The sequence below is a fragment of the Anthonomus grandis genome, chromosome 2, assembly GCF_022605725.1.
Source record: "Anthonomus grandis grandis chromosome 2, icAntGran1.3, whole genome shotgun sequence".
NCBI classification, from domain to species: domain Eukaryota; kingdom Metazoa; phylum Arthropoda; class Insecta; order Coleoptera; family Curculionidae; genus Anthonomus; species Anthonomus grandis.
The window spans coordinates 10,339,514-10,355,495 of NC_065547.1; the positions used below are offsets into that span (position 1 = coordinate 10,339,514).

General features: G+C 27.6%; 1 protein-coding gene and 1 long non-coding RNA gene across 3 annotated transcripts in view; both read left to right on the forward strand.

Annotated features, from left to right (window-relative positions):
* The first annotated feature begins 1,055 nt into the window (after positions 1-1,055).
* LOC126733647 (uncharacterized) lies at positions 1,056-2,017 on the forward strand. Its single transcript, XR_007659803.1, has 4 exons — positions 1,056-1,378; positions 1,438-1,608; positions 1,665-1,819; positions 1,904-2,017. It is a non-coding gene; the product is annotated as an uncharacterized LOC126733647 (long non-coding RNA).
* Positions 2,018-6,172: 4,155 nt separating this feature from the next.
* LOC126750601 (LIM/homeobox protein Lhx5) overlaps positions 6,173-15,982 on the forward strand; it is a 146,578-nt gene continuing 136,768 nt past the window's right edge. For both annotated transcript variants that reach the window (XM_050460247.1, XM_050460248.1), the window contains exon 1: positions 6,173-6,558. The gene's annotated coding sequence lies outside the window, so the exon portion shown is untranslated. The remainder of the gene's footprint in view (positions 6,559-15,982) is intronic.

Consider the following 15,982-nt stretch of genomic DNA (forward strand, 5'->3'; position numbering starts at 1 on the left):
TGTGTCTTGTGGTATGTATCTATTACAGTCGTCATATCGTTTTCACGCAATGCAATGTATCAATTACGTCAGTCATAGCTGAAGCACAACTCTCCCGTACAAAGGAAAAACCTAGTAACTCAATTTTTTACAAAATTTAGATTTTGTTACCTTTTCTTAGTGCTAGGTATTTCCTATTATCCAATACAAATGTTTCCCCAAAATCCTACGGATAAACGTTTTATAGCTGTTGGAAATTCCTAGTAAGTCCTTAAATTTACTCTTTTTCATCGGCAAAACATAGCAAAACAGCCTTTCAAGAGAAAAACATAGCAAGTTTTTTTTGCTATTGAATTTAAAAAATAAGTTATAATAAGATCCCAGGGAAAAGATAATATGTATAGTTATAATGTTTTTCCTTTGCATATCAATTAAAGATGGTTCATTTATTACAATGGAAAAACCTAGTATTTTACATTACTAACATTTTCATTTTAACGATTTTCTAGTAATACCATGCAAAAACGTAGTAAAATGATTTACTAGGTTATTCCATATTTTAATGTTTAAAAACACCGCTGTATCCAATCCGTTAATTTACTTTGCTATATTCTTCCCTAATAAATGGCGCCAAATACGGTTTGGCGGGAAAAATGACATTTGGACTTGCTAGATTTTTCCACTGTTTAGTAAATATAAACACTTTAACGTGTAAAACCGCAGCAGAACGACGTTGGATGATCACTTATAGTGCGTTAGTGTGTAAAAGTATTTAGGTTTTTATTTGTTTATTTTGGTGTAAATTGTGAGAGTAACAACATGTCTACGAGGAAGAAAATTTTAATTGAGTTGGTAACAATAGTAAAGAGTAAAGAAAGCCATAGTAAAGTAAATATAGTTAGAGAATCTCTATATCATATGTTTTTATAAATAAATGTATAGTAATAGAATTTTATTTACCAGGTTATAAAAGTATATTTAGTAAATATTTACAATATAAATGTGATACTTTTTGTGACAATTTTCTCTTTTTTACAACATTTAAATTAGTCATTGAACCCTTTGAAATTAAGTTTGTTGGCTACGCATCTTTATCTTCACCTTTATATTTGAATCTACACTATAAAAGCTTTGGGCAGCAACCGCCTAATAACATTAAATTTTTACCTAATTAATATGTACCTAACTTATATAATATTAATAATTCGCTCTCTGTCTTAAAGGGTGCAATTATTAATTTAAATGTTGTAAAAAAAGAGAAAATACCTATTATTTTTATCTTTTCAGTACACGCCAAATAAAAGTTTTTTTTTTTAATATTTTTTTATTTCTTTTAAAGTTATCAAGAATTGAACGTAAAAAGCTGTTCGGATGCTAACAACAGCAATATTAGCGATGCGTAAGTACCTACGAGTATATACAAAATATTTATATTTTTGATTCGACAAATCATTTTAGCTCTAAAGCAAGCGAAAAATGCTCGAAAATATTTGATGTTTTGGACACAAACAAGAGAAATGATCCAGGTTTAAATGAAGATAATTTTACATATTCTGTTGAAAATTATTTTAAAGATAATCAATCCACAATCAATGGTAACGACTTTAACTCAATTTTGGAAACAGAAAGGTAAATACGTTGTAAAAACTGAAAATATGTCTCGGTGTATTAAAAAATTATTTTAGTTCTCATAATAATGAATCAGTATCAGAGCCTAATAACCTAGATGGATGTTCAGCGAGAGATAAACATTCATGTAAACCTACCAATTTTTTCCAAAATCAAGATGATTCGAAGATTTATACCGAACTGCAACCAGTCTGTTTCGGTAAAAATTAAGGTAAATTTTTTACTTTTAAATATTATTGTAATATTTAATTAACCTTTAAATATTATTGTATACCTAACTATTAAATTAAAATAGGCGATGAGGTAATGACCAATGTCGAGACCAATGTAGAAAATACAATACTAACATCAGACGACCATAACATATCAGCGCAAGAAGGTGATCCCAAAAAACTGCAGTCAGTGGATTATGATGAAAGTATGTTTACAGTACAATTTCTTAACCTAGTATTTTATTAAATAGTAAAATATTTTTCAGGTTTTTTAATTGAAAGTCCTGCTGATGATTCGGATCTAGATCCGAACTAGAAACTTTACGAATAAAAAGAAAGAGAAAATTCAATGATTGTATACCTTCCCATGTTGGTGCGTTATTAGTATTTTAGTATTAGTCATGAAGGTAATAACGAAAACTCTCCAATAATACAAAAAAAATCTCAAAAGAAGAAAAGAGCAAGAACAGAAAAGCAGCAAATAGAACACCATTTAAAAAAGTATCATGTTCTGTACGCATGTTCTTGTAAAAAAAAATGTATAGATCAGTTTTCAGATAAAAGACGAAACGAAATTTGCCAGGCATTTTGGAAACTTACTTTTGGAGAGAGGCGTCAATATTTTAATGCACACATAGAATTTAAAACAATTAAGCAGAGAAAAACTGATAGTAATAATAAAAGGCAGTACTCACTTTCTTATACATCGACATAACTTAAATATCGACATGAGTTTAATTTGTTAAATATCGGGTTTGAGCAACCCAATCAAGACGAATGTAGTGATTGTATATTACATAAAGAACACGAAAAAATCTGTAAAGGATCAAGAGAATCTTGCACTACATGTACCGATTTTGACAAACATCATTTATTGTATGTTGAAGCAAGAAAGGCTTACGAAGATGACAGGGACAAAAAAAGATATCCAAATTCATTTGGAGTTTATAGTGTAGCCATGCAAAAAGTTCTCCTTTTACCAAAAATGTCTCTAAAGTCGTCTGTTTTTGTCAGAAAGTTAGTTGTGTTCAACGAAACATTTGCTTCGCTGCTAAACAATGGGGAAAATATTTGTGTTTTGTGGCATGAAGCCATTAGTGGTAGATTAGCAGAGGATGTGGCATCGACTTACCTTGCAGTAATGCAAAGAGTCTCTGCTGATGTAGAATACTACATATTTTGGTGCGACAACTGTAGTGCCCAAAATAAAAATTGGAGGCTTTATGCTGCATTCGTGTCTATTGTAAATTCTAACTGGGAACCAAAATGCATAACAGTTAAATTTTTTGAAGCAGGTCATTTTTATATGAAGGCCGATGCTGTTCACGGCCAAATAGGCAAAGCTTGAAAAAAGAGAACTAACGTTTACGACTTGAATGAATTAAATAAACTTATTCTTACAACATCAAGAAAAAACAAAACACTGCTTATGTCTTATGAAGACTTTTATGAATTTAAAGAAGGGGCAAGGCAAAAGAAAAAAGCAGATGAAACAATGCCATTGCTAAACGAAGTGAAAGTAGCAGAATTTCGAAAGGGTTCCAAAAATTTATTTCTCAAAAAAAATCATACAGATTTGGAATTTATTTCATCTGATTTTTTAAAACCCAAATATAATTTAAAATTACCAGATGTAAAAAAAAATAATAGGGGTATCAACCGTGATAAAAAAGATTGCATGCCTTAGGATTTAGTGCCATCAATGCTCCCGGTAAAAAAAATCTTTTGGAAAAAACTTCCAAATTCGGAAACTTCTTCAGACTTGCTTTCAACGCGAAACTGAATTACCTAGTCTACTAATAGTTACCAAAGATAAGTATTACTTTTTTGTTACTATCAAGCTTGAGAATTTTTATTTTGTTCTATTTTGACTATTTTTCTTTGTCGGTTTTCTCAAAATATATAATTTTGTATAAAATTGTCGTTTTCTTTACACAATTTTTTTGTCTCATAAAAAAATAGAAAATTTTGTCATAGCAACTCAGCATACTATTATTTTCCTTAGTAACACTACTAAACAAGATACTACTTTAAACATAGCATCTGTAGATACTACTTGTTTTCTTTGCAAAATTACAAGTTTGGATATAGCAAACCAAGATACTATTTATTTCCTCGGTAACTCTGATAATTTTTTCATAGCAACCTAAGATACTATTTTATTCCTTGGCATTGTTAAGATTTTGCTGACAGAAAAAAATAGTCCTATAAAAGTCCTATAAAAGCTAAAAACAGGCGTCAAAATAAAAAATAAAGTAAGAATTGGAAATCTCGAATTTAAAAACCCCTAGACGCTAAATCCCAATCATGTTACTATATAAATAAAGTAATGGCTAATTAAAACATTTAAATTTGATTTTGTAATTTGCTAATTGATGTTTACAAAAATTACTTACTATGTTTTATTATTTCACGGGAGAACTGTAACCCGTCCATTCTAAAACCAGATTACTTAGAAGGCAAAATCTTGCCAAATTTTCAGTATTTTTGTATCATGCACTCATTATAACTATATTGATTAGGTATTTTGCAATAATGGGACAACAAAGCTGAATAAGAAAAATTTTTAATTTGTTTACTCCAAAGGCCTTCGATTTAATTTTTAGTAAAATTAAAGTTACTAGAAACTCTTTAACATTTTCAAAATTAAATATATTCTCTGTAACTTTGTAACATTACCGATATAAGTAAAATTAGTAAAATACTGATTAAAGCCATTAACATTTTTCATATTATCAGGCATTTGGGGATTATTAGTTTATTTAATTCTGGCTAGCCTTAATACTATAAAATCTTTAATATTTATTTTATAGTATGCTCGCTTTTTACCTGCTATTTCAGCGTTTGTATAGTTACGTAGTTACTTATAATAATCTCACTGCTTAATTTCTGAATTTTGGAAAATACTTTACATTATCGGTCATCCATGGATCTTCTAAATTTCCAGTATGTTGCTAAACGGATTTTTTTTAAGATCAGTTTGAAAGCTTAAAGGATCTACATTTGTTAACGCTTAAAAAGAAAATTGCTTAGGTTCAATTACATACAAGGTAGATTTATTATTAAATTGACAGAAAATTCCAAAGAGTGACAATCGAAAATTCTCTTCTAATATTATTATTATAGTTCGTAAAAAGCAAATTAATTAAGGAGGACGAATTGCCAGTAATTCGGGTACGATCATTTAATAAATGATTCAGATTAGAAGTATCACAAATAGACTTTAACTTTAATTCAAAACTATCAACCATCTTAAAAAAATCTATATTAAAATCGCACATACAAGAAATGAACGCATACATTGAGTATACATCAATAAGCTGTTCGTCAAAAAATGATTAACAGGTTTTACAAAAAATAAGTTTTCTTTATTTTCATTTGGATACCTACAATATGACGCTGATTTTCAATATATAACTTTAACCACACACTTTCCAAAAAACCCCAATATCCACTTAAAATAACGTCAACTTTTACAACTTCTCGAACATAGGCTACGATCCCTAGCCTTTACTCTGCCTTCGACATTAAGGACATAATCATCAATATTTTGTGTAACACCAATAAGGTGGTGATTTTTATTTTGAAAATAGTCAAGTACCGTATTTAGTGAGTCGCAGACATATGATAAATAGCAAAAAAGTAAAATATCTTAGGGTGATAACACTGTTAGTTTCTAAGTTGCAGCTAAAAGCTAACGTTAAGAACAACATAAAAAAGGTCGTCTGAAGTACTTTTTTTCACAAGCAAAATGACAAACTCATGTCGTATAAAATACACCAACAATAAATGCATAACTTAATTGGTTTCGACACTCATAGACTTTCAAATTAAAGAATCTCCAGTTTTCGAGGACAAAAACTTAAAAATCCACCCTTAAACCACCAAAGAAGCCTCTTTACACCCTCGACAAAACAAAAATATTTCCCAGCGGCAGATTCACATGTTCCCACCCCGTCTCGATTCCACCCCACCTTCGGATGTCACCTCTGCTCTCTCGCACCTCTACCGCCGCACAGGAGGAAAACAAACGACAAAACGAACGAAGAAGAAAAAGAAAGCAACAAACAAAAGAAGCAAAAACAGTAGTGGCTTCAAGCAGGCGTGTGAGAGACCACAAACCACTAAAAAATCGAGTAGGCAAATGCCAACCACAACTTCGGTGCCACACAAAACATAAGAACATCGCGGTGCCGATAAAGATCACAACCTCATGGCTGCCAGGTATGGGCGTGGTCTCGGTTAGGGGTGTGGAAAAACTGCACCATTGGCCCCGTCTCGGTGGTGGGGATTAAACAAAATCGAATCGATCGAAACCCAAAGGCACGATATTACAAAGGAGACCAGTCGGTCTGTACGCGTTGCCGTGTTAATACTGTCAGTCTGTCGAGTCATATCTGTCAAAATAAAACAAAAAAATAACATAACAGAATTAAGCAAGACGTAATCGCGTGTCGTGTGGACCTGAGGAAGTGCCTTAAAGAAAAAAAAAATCAAAGAAATTTTTTATTTATTTATATATTTTATTGCGAGTGGAAACTGCTTTATTTGGGTGATTGAGTGCGTGAGTGCTCGAGGAGGAGAAAGTGTGAGGAGCGAATAAACGTTGTCAACCTGGCGGCGTACCTCGAAGGACCCGCCATTACACCCGTGGGGACTTTGACGTTAAGGGCCGGGTTGGCCCATGTGCCCATCGGGCCCAATTTTAATAGTTTGCAACATTCTACCCACAATATAGGTTAGTATATGTGTTTTTTTTAACTGAAAACATAGTCAATTTCAAAGACTTTTACGTGCGAATATTTCCTCTTTATAATATACAAAAGGATATACTAAAAAAAGTTATAGGAAATTTGCAAAAACTTGGTATCTGTGAGTTAAAGATAAATGCATAACTTAATTGGATTTGACGCACATATATTTCATACAAAAATCATAATATTTATGAAATAAATATCTCATTTTTGAGCTTGGCTCATCGGGCTCAATTTAATAATTTGTAACGTTCCATCCACAATATGAGCTTAGGTTAGTATACGCATTTTTTTTAACCTCGAATATGCAATTTATGTTCGAATATTTTTCCTTTTTATTATACAGCGTGTTTATTTAGTGCTACCTTCCTCCCTTGTAGCTGTATTTTTGAGGCAAAAAAATACAAATTTTTGTTCGTAGGCAGGGGGTGAGAAAAGATACATACAAAAATTATGTTGACATATATACGATGTTCACAAAACGCTTGGCAGAAGAATTTTATGTTCTTTTAAATGGAGCTTCTTTTGTAATATTTGATTTTCTAATTCTACGTTAAAATTTCAACAATTTAATGTATTAAACGTTATAATTTTAATCAAGTAGTTTTTAAAATAGAGACAATTAAAAATCGACTTTTTTCAACTTTAAGAGGCCTATAAATGATTTTCAAATTTTTGAAGTGACAATAGCATTTTTTCTTATATTAAACACATCTTAAAAAGTTAAGGATAAGAATGTAAAAATTATTTTATCCTATGACAAGTAGGTAGGGCTCTGTAGCCTATTAAAGTTGAATAAAACCAAATTTCAACTGTCTCTAATTCAAAAACTACTTGATTAAAGTTTAATGACAGCACATTTCTAAGAATCTTAGGAAGAATCTAAAAATCAAGTAATATATAAAGTCTTCTATTAACAAAAACATAAATTTTTACTACACCACCTTTTGTGAACACCCTGTATGATTCAAATTAATTTTAAAACGTGGCCTTTTTTACCCCTTCTACAAAAAAGGATTTTTTTGCTTCTAGGTTACAATAGAAGAAGGGAGTACTAAACGGATACGCTGTATAAGAGGATATACTAAAAAAGTTATAGAAAATTTACAAAAACTCAGTATTTATAAGTTGACAATAACAATATATGCATAACTTAATTGGATTTAACTTATTTATATTTAATATATAAGTCAGAATTCCATTAAATATCTCATTTTTTAACAGTTTATGCAAGAAGTTTTAGAAATTATGTCTGGTGCTTCGTACTCAATTTATTAATTTGCAACATGCTATCCATAATATAAGTTAGTTAGTATATGCATTTTTTAAACCACAAATATGCAACTTATAGTCAAATATTTTTTTAATAATATATATAATGCGATGTACTAAAAAGTTATAGGAAATTTGCAAAAAACCGGGATCTATGATCTGTGAAATAAATGCATAACCTAATTGCATGTAACTCTCATAAATTTCACTATTACACCATTTCACTACTACATTTCACATTTTTATTGTAGATCCATAAATGTCCTATTTTTTAACAATTTATTTAAAAATTTCTAAAAATTTTAGGATTTCCTAAACACCCGCCTATCCATCGGGCTTAATTTTAATAATTTTTTAATAATATCAAAGATTGTAAATTAGAAGTAGGTAAATTGACCAATTTCTAAAGAAAACTATTTGATTCTTGTAACGCTTTGATTTATACTTCAGGTATCTACAATAGTTAGAAGAATTTGTTTAAAAATATAAGTTTGTTAAAAAATATAAGTTAACATTATGTACGTATATAGTACCTTCGTAATAAGAAAAGATAAGTAATTATTTTTAATTAAGAAATGTTGAATGAGATTAATATTTTTTCATGAAACTCTTAATTTTTTATTTTTTTTATCCTAAAACCTTAAAACATATCTATTATCAGTTGTTTATATATTTATATATATATTCATACATAAATACATAGATTTAATTCTGTTGTTTACCGATTTGTTCAAATCATATATTTTTTATATTTTAGTTGTATTGCCTCTTGTAAGAAACCGGCCTTAATTTGTGATTTCTACGTTTTTATCTCTATAATATATTATGAGCTATTTTAATTTAACAGACGAGAACTATTAGTACAACTTCGGTAAATATTTTTATATAGATAGTTCTCCCTTCATGAAACTCTATGTTATGCATATCATCATTTACATACACAAATGTTAACTTATATATTTTTTAAGTTTCTAAGTACTATTTCTTTCTATCTATTGTTGGGTTAAAGTAAATAGCCTTTTTCAGAAATTTTGCCAATTTACTAACTAAATGACACCTGTAATTCATTTAAATAATTTAGGATGTTATACCCACAATATAGGTTACTATAGACGCTCTTAGCGCAAATATATTACATATTCTTTATATGCTATAAATAATTTTTATGTACAACACGTAAGGGGTTCGAGGCATGAATTTAATAAAAAAGTAATAAAAACATAAAAAAACTTATGAAAGGCATATTTGAGTTATCAACATTATAATACTATGAAAACCATAAATGGATAACTTATTTGGATCCGATTGTCAATTTCCTAACCCTTCTAAGAATTTATTTGTCGGTTTTTTTGGAATCATGAGAAATTCCGTATATAATTTTGAATTTCGGTAAAATGGCTAAAAATAAAAAAAATAAAGCATATTTGCATCAACGAATAATCTTAAATTTAAAACAACAAATGCATAATTCAGTGGTTTACGTTCATATATAATTTTAAACATCTCAAGCTTCTTTAGAACAAAATCGTGATCATTTTTAATTTCTTGTGACAAATGCATAACCTAATTGGTTACGATTGTGATATATTTAAATAAAAAAAATTTAAATGGAATATTTTGTTCAATTTGTTACTTCTTTTTTAAAATTTTATACATTTTTCAGTACAACGGCTAAAAATTTAAAAAAAACTGAAGCGTATCATTGGAGTAATTTTAATTTTTAAACAATAAATGCATAACTTAATTGGAATTGATTCTTTATATTTTTATAAAAAATTCATATTATTGATCAATAAAATTTCATATTTTTAATAGAAATCCATGAAATGTCTCATTGTCTAACAGTTAATACAAGAATGTAGAAGATTTTAGGATATCCTAAGGACCATATGCCCGATGGGCAGCTTTTTAATAATTTTTGCAATAAACTATCCACAATAAAGATTAGTATATACTTTCATAGAATGGTTATTACCGTAAAAATAAACATAATCCTTCTAGGTTATAAATAATTTCGTACTTATAACATATAAAGGGCTTAGAGCTTGAAATTAATAAAAAAAAGTAATAAAAATATAAAAAAACTCATGCATCTGTAGATAATTATGTTAATACGAAAACAGTAAATGCATAATTGGGTACGATTGTTTGTTGCTATCTACTTTTATAAAAACTATCTATTTACTACTCGATAAAGATCTTAAATTACTTTTTTGTGTAGTTTGTATTGAATATCGTGCAGTTAATCTTTCTGTAAGTAACATTTAATTCTACTCAATAATATATGTGCGTACATTTAAAGGGCTGTTCGCTAAGTAATATTTTGTTTTTACTTAAGAGGCATTAGCTAAATTAACTAAGAGTAGCCAGATGGCTAGACTTTGCCTCCTTTATATCCTTGTAGAAATGTATTAATGATATTCACACAATTATAAATTATTTGGTTGCTAAGTAAAATACCATTTAAACGAATTCTTAATGCATCTGGAAACGTACTCATCAGTTTTTTAAAATTTTGTTCCCAAATACCTTAAAACTACTTTAGGAATTCTGCCATTCAGTTTTTTTGGAGGACCTCTATGAACACATGGATTTTTTGACTTAACTAAAGCATTCAAATGTGTTAGTCCTGAAGTACTGTTAACGAATTTAAAGCATTGTGAATTTATTTTAATTAAAATCGTGAGAATTCTTATGAAAAATGCATAACTTAATTGAATACAATCGCTATTTGTAAAAAAAAAAATAATTTGCATTAGAACATTAGGTTCAATTCTTTACTTTTCTGGAATTGTTCAAATCTGGAATCAGTTTGTTAAATTTAAGTTTCTTAATAATTATAAACTTAAAAAACAAACGCTTAATTAAATGCATGTATATTTTTGAAACATCATATAATTCCAAAAAATCATCCTCGTTTCTTTCATTAATAATTTTATAGAATATGTATATTATTTTAAAATTTTTGTGAAATGTCAAAAAAACAAACTGGTTGTTTAGTTGTTAAAAATTTAAAATAAACTCAGATGCAATATTAGGATTAACTTTACACTTAATATAAATCTAAATCAACAAATGCATAACTTAATTGAACCGGATGCTCATATATTTAATAAAGAATTATATATGGATTTTGTTTTTAAAAAACTTAGAAAACAATCGGAAAATGTCATTTATTTAGCAGCTATAGTATAGGAGAAAATATGCTTATTATTGCAATTATTAGAACAAAGAGTAGAACAAGTTTGAGGTGCAGAAATTTCGATTTTTTAATCAACATTTTTTAAATGTTATCGTCCCTCAAATATTTTTTCTTATTAAGAAGAAATAAAAATTTTCTTTGATTTTCATCAGAATTAGTTTAAATTTAAAACTAATTTTAGTTTTATTTTCTGCATGATGTTTGATTTTCTGCATGAACTTTTCAAAATTCCATACAACTTTAAACATATTTTTATTTATATTTTCCAAAATAATTGGAAAATATCAGGAATTTCATTGCTAGTTTATAAAAAAAAATGTTTAGTACTGCAAATATTTAAATAAAAGGAATACAATGTTTAGATACTGAAATTTTGACTTTTTCAATTAATTTTTTTTTACATTTAAAAGGACTTCAATTGATTAGAAGAATTTAAAAAAATGTATATGCCAGGCAGCCAAAAGTAAGACTTACCTTTACCCAAATTTAACATTTGAGACAAAAATATTTTTTTTAATATTCTGAAATAATTTAAAAAAAAATCCTAGATTCCAGCATTTTTTTCTTATTTTAATCCCTTCCAGACTGCTAAAGTTATTTTTGACTTAAAAGCCATCTTTCACAATAAACTGCTATTTTCTTATTTCAAATGGAACTCCAATTGCCTTGAATATTTAACACTTTCCTTTTTAGATAGTTCAAAGTATTTTTTCTCGATAATATGAAAATAAGAACAAGGAAAATTTCCAAAATAATTATTTTAAGGAATTCCTGGAATAAATCAAGAGAAAAATTGCTGGTTTCACTATTTTTTTCAGTTAACATTTTTATTTTATTGACTTACAGGCAGTTAAAGCCATTTTTGACTTATTTAAAGCAGTTCTTTATAATTAATTAATATTCTGTTAATTTAAATATTCTTTAATTTTAATTAAATTTATTTGTCTAAAATATTAAATAATCATTTTTTCCAAGTAGTTTAAATAATTGTGTTCTCTTCCAGGCACTTTTTGTAGAAGACGTTTTTTTTTTAAATTAGTTCGTTCGAGTTAAGTTACAGTTACTTAGTTATTTACTTAATAAAATTTATAATAATGACTTTCCAGGCAATTCATGTAATTTTGGACTTTAAGTTTTCAACATGTATGTAATGCCCTTTTCACAACGAAGTTTCTACGAAGATTTCATCACAATATACATCTAGATCTATTGTCTTTTCATGAATATCTTGATAACTGCATTTCAAATTATCATTTATTAAAGAAATTCATCCAATTAAAATAGTTTCCTAAAAAACTAGAGTTAAAGACTTTATCTGCCTGAAAGAATTTTTTTCTTTATATGCAATAACTGCATTTAAATGGCTTAGACAATTTGTGGAATTTGGGCTTCTTAATCCAACTCTTTAATGCCGTAAATCATTATCTAATACAAATACTTCCAGGTAGAGATCCCTTCAAGGCATTTCAAGTTCAATTAGCAATTTCTGAACATAGTTCTTATTTAACTCTAAAAAAGTAAGATTTACCTTTTACCCAATCGTTTAAATACAGTAAAATGTCTTTATTTATTTATCTATTTATTTTATTTATTTATTTATAGAAATTGCCTGTAAAAAAACCTCTTTTATTTTAGGCCTTTAAAATCATTAATTAATTCCACATTTAAAATAAACATCGTAAAACAACTGAAATATAAATCAAACTGTCTTTTTTTTTAATAACTTTGTTTTTTTTTACTATAGGGTCATTTTGAAGTGGTTTCTTCTTTAGAAACTAATTCGTTCATTGGTTTAAAAGTACTTTAACTCTCTGGAATAATAAAAAAGTCGAAAGTAAAATTTGGCTTTAACCCAATGTTTTTAATGCAGTTAAACGTCTTTATTTATTTGTTTCTAAGTAGTTTAAATTGTTTTCTTAATCTCTTTCAGGCAGTTTATAACATAATTTCTTATTTAATGTAAGCAGAAAAGACTTCAACTGCCTGGAATAGTTGAATCATATTTTCCAGGGACTTAACCCGATTTCTTTTAATAGGAAAAATCATAGTTTTTCCTTGATCCACATAAACAATGTATTAATTAAATCGCGAACCGTATCAATCATTGACACAAATATCATCATGATCACGGTCATTAAATAATAATGTTTTGTCACCCGCAGTTGCCTGTGTCCTTTTCTGTACTGATTGGATTACTCGGTTTCGGTTCTGTTTTTTTTTTGTCCATTGGAATTCATTGAGCCGTGACGGTGGTGATGGTTCGATGGATCAACAAAATGAAAAAAATAACCGAAAAAGAAGGATTTGAGCTTCAAGCTCAGACCACCGAGTGGTTTGTCTTAAAGGATGTTATAAATTAACCGATTTACACATATTCTTAGCACATTCTTAAAAATTTAAAACCGTTTTATAACGCCATTAAATCGTCAAATTACAGTGGGTTTGTTTGTAATAAATGTCGATTTTATTTAGGGATTGTCATGTAACACTTTGGGAGGATTGTGTATACATTATGGGATGTTTTTTTGGTTTAAGAATTTCGGTTAGTTCTTGATACGAATTAAACCTAATTTGTTTTTCCTTGTGTAGTACGCAGGTATAGCCATGATAAGTAAATTTTTATGAAACATTGCACTCCGAAAAACTTTTGAAAAATCCCTAGAATATTTGAATATTAATTGTGTGGCACAAATGTCCCATTTTTCGCATTATTAGAAATATTTCTAAGCATTTTTTCTAATAATTAAATTCCACTTCCAGGCAACTATTATAGATATATACAATGTTAGATTTAATAAGTAATCCAATATTTTAAAACACCCTGTAAATACACCGATATGTATACAAAAATCATTTAAATCAAAAAAATATTTAACAGATAGCAAGTTAAAATTAATTAAGTATTCAAAAAGTTAACGTTGATTGTTAATTATTATGTTCGCATCCATTTAAGTTATGCCTTATACTATATAAACTTAAACTGATGTAAATAATATTAAAAGATGTAATATATACCTAAAACGTCTGTTATGGAGACATTTTGAAGTTTTTATGTGTATTTATTGGATATATTTTCGAAATTTATCAAAATTTTACAAATATTATACATATTCTCTGTAGTTTTTTAAAAATTAATTCGTATTAAAAACTACGAATCTAGTTAGTCAATCAAGTTATGCAATTGTCGTTTTTAACTTATTACCATTCTTATGTAAATCACTAGGTGTCTTCTTAAATTTTTGATAAAAAATATTATATTGATTAACGTTACCCAATATTTAAAAACTGCAAAATTTGAAAAAAAATACAAATTTAGCTGCACATACCACAGAAACTTAGCAATAGCGTCGTTTTCTCCAAAAATGTGAGACTAAATAAATAAAAAATTCAAATTATTTGTGGGATTTTGCAAAATTTGGTTAGAATTTTCAATTTAAAAATTTTACACTCTAAAATGTTTTTTTAAACCAGAGAAACAGATCCAATTAAGTTATGCATTATTTATGATTTTAAATTTAAAATGGTTTTGACAAAATATAATTAATAATTATACTGAGATATATGAATTGTATGATCGGCTATAGAATTTTACATCAATTTGAAAATATACTTATAATAATTCATACTGTAATTAAAGAAATGTGCATATTTAAAAATTAGTTATAGCTCCAACCGATAATATTTTTAAGGCATTTATGAAAGTCGAATCTATAAAGTTATGAATGCATAACTATATTATGTAACATAAAGTTATGTTAGTCCAGATGCATCAGATCATCTCATCGTTTAGGTTTAAGTTTTTTACAACCAAATACCTCAACTCTTTTTAAAATTTTACAAGTTTTTTTAAATAAAATACGCATTCTGTAACAATTTCAAATGTTGATGATCTTTTGACATCAAATTCTTCGTTTAAGATTTAAGGAATTATATGATCTTTCACAAGTATACTAGGGCTAAATATGCGTTTATTGAGTCTGTAGCAATTTAAAATGTTGATGATCTTTTGACTTCAAACACTTCTCTTAAGAATTCAAGAATTACATGATCTTTCACAAGTACACTTAACTAGGGCTAAGTATGGGTTTATTATCTTAAATTAAAAATTATTTTAAAGCAAACGCAGATACGCTTCAGATTTTTTTAAATTTTAGCCATTGCTGTGAAAATATTCGGAATTTTTCAAAATTCAAAATTTTTTTAAAAACTAGTGACTACATTTCCAGAAGAGTTAGGAACTGAACAAAATGTTCAACTAAAAATATATTTCTTTAAATATATAACAGTCGTATCCAATAAGGTTATGCATTTATCATAGGAATTATTACGACTTTATACCAAATAAGCCCGAGATTTTTAGAATCTTAGATAGGCGTAGGATCCAATTAAATTATGCATTTATTGTTTTAAATTTAAAATTTCGGTGATGCAAACGCAGATACATAGGCTTCAGTTTATTTTTAATTCTTAGCCACTGCACTGTAAGTGCATGAAATTTTTCAAAATTTATGAGTAGCTTCCAGGAAAAATTAAAATTAAACAAAATATTTCATTAAAAATGTTTTGTTTTAATATATGACTGTCGATTCAATTAAGTAATATATTTATTATATGAAACTAAAAATTATTAGGATTTAATTTCAAAGAAGCCTGAGATTTTTAGAATCATATATGGGAGAAGTATCCAGTTAAGTTATGTATTTAGTGCTTTATGAAAAAAAATTAAATGAAAAAGAGTTCTTTAAAATTATAAATATTTTGAAAAATTGATAATCTTATTTATAGAAGTGAAGAATTGAGCTTAATATTCTATTAAAAATATTTTCTTAATATATGACAATGACATGCAATTAAGTCATGCATTTTTTGTAAGCATTATGACGATTTTAATCCAAATAAGCTTAAGATTTTCAAAATTATATATGAAACTTCAC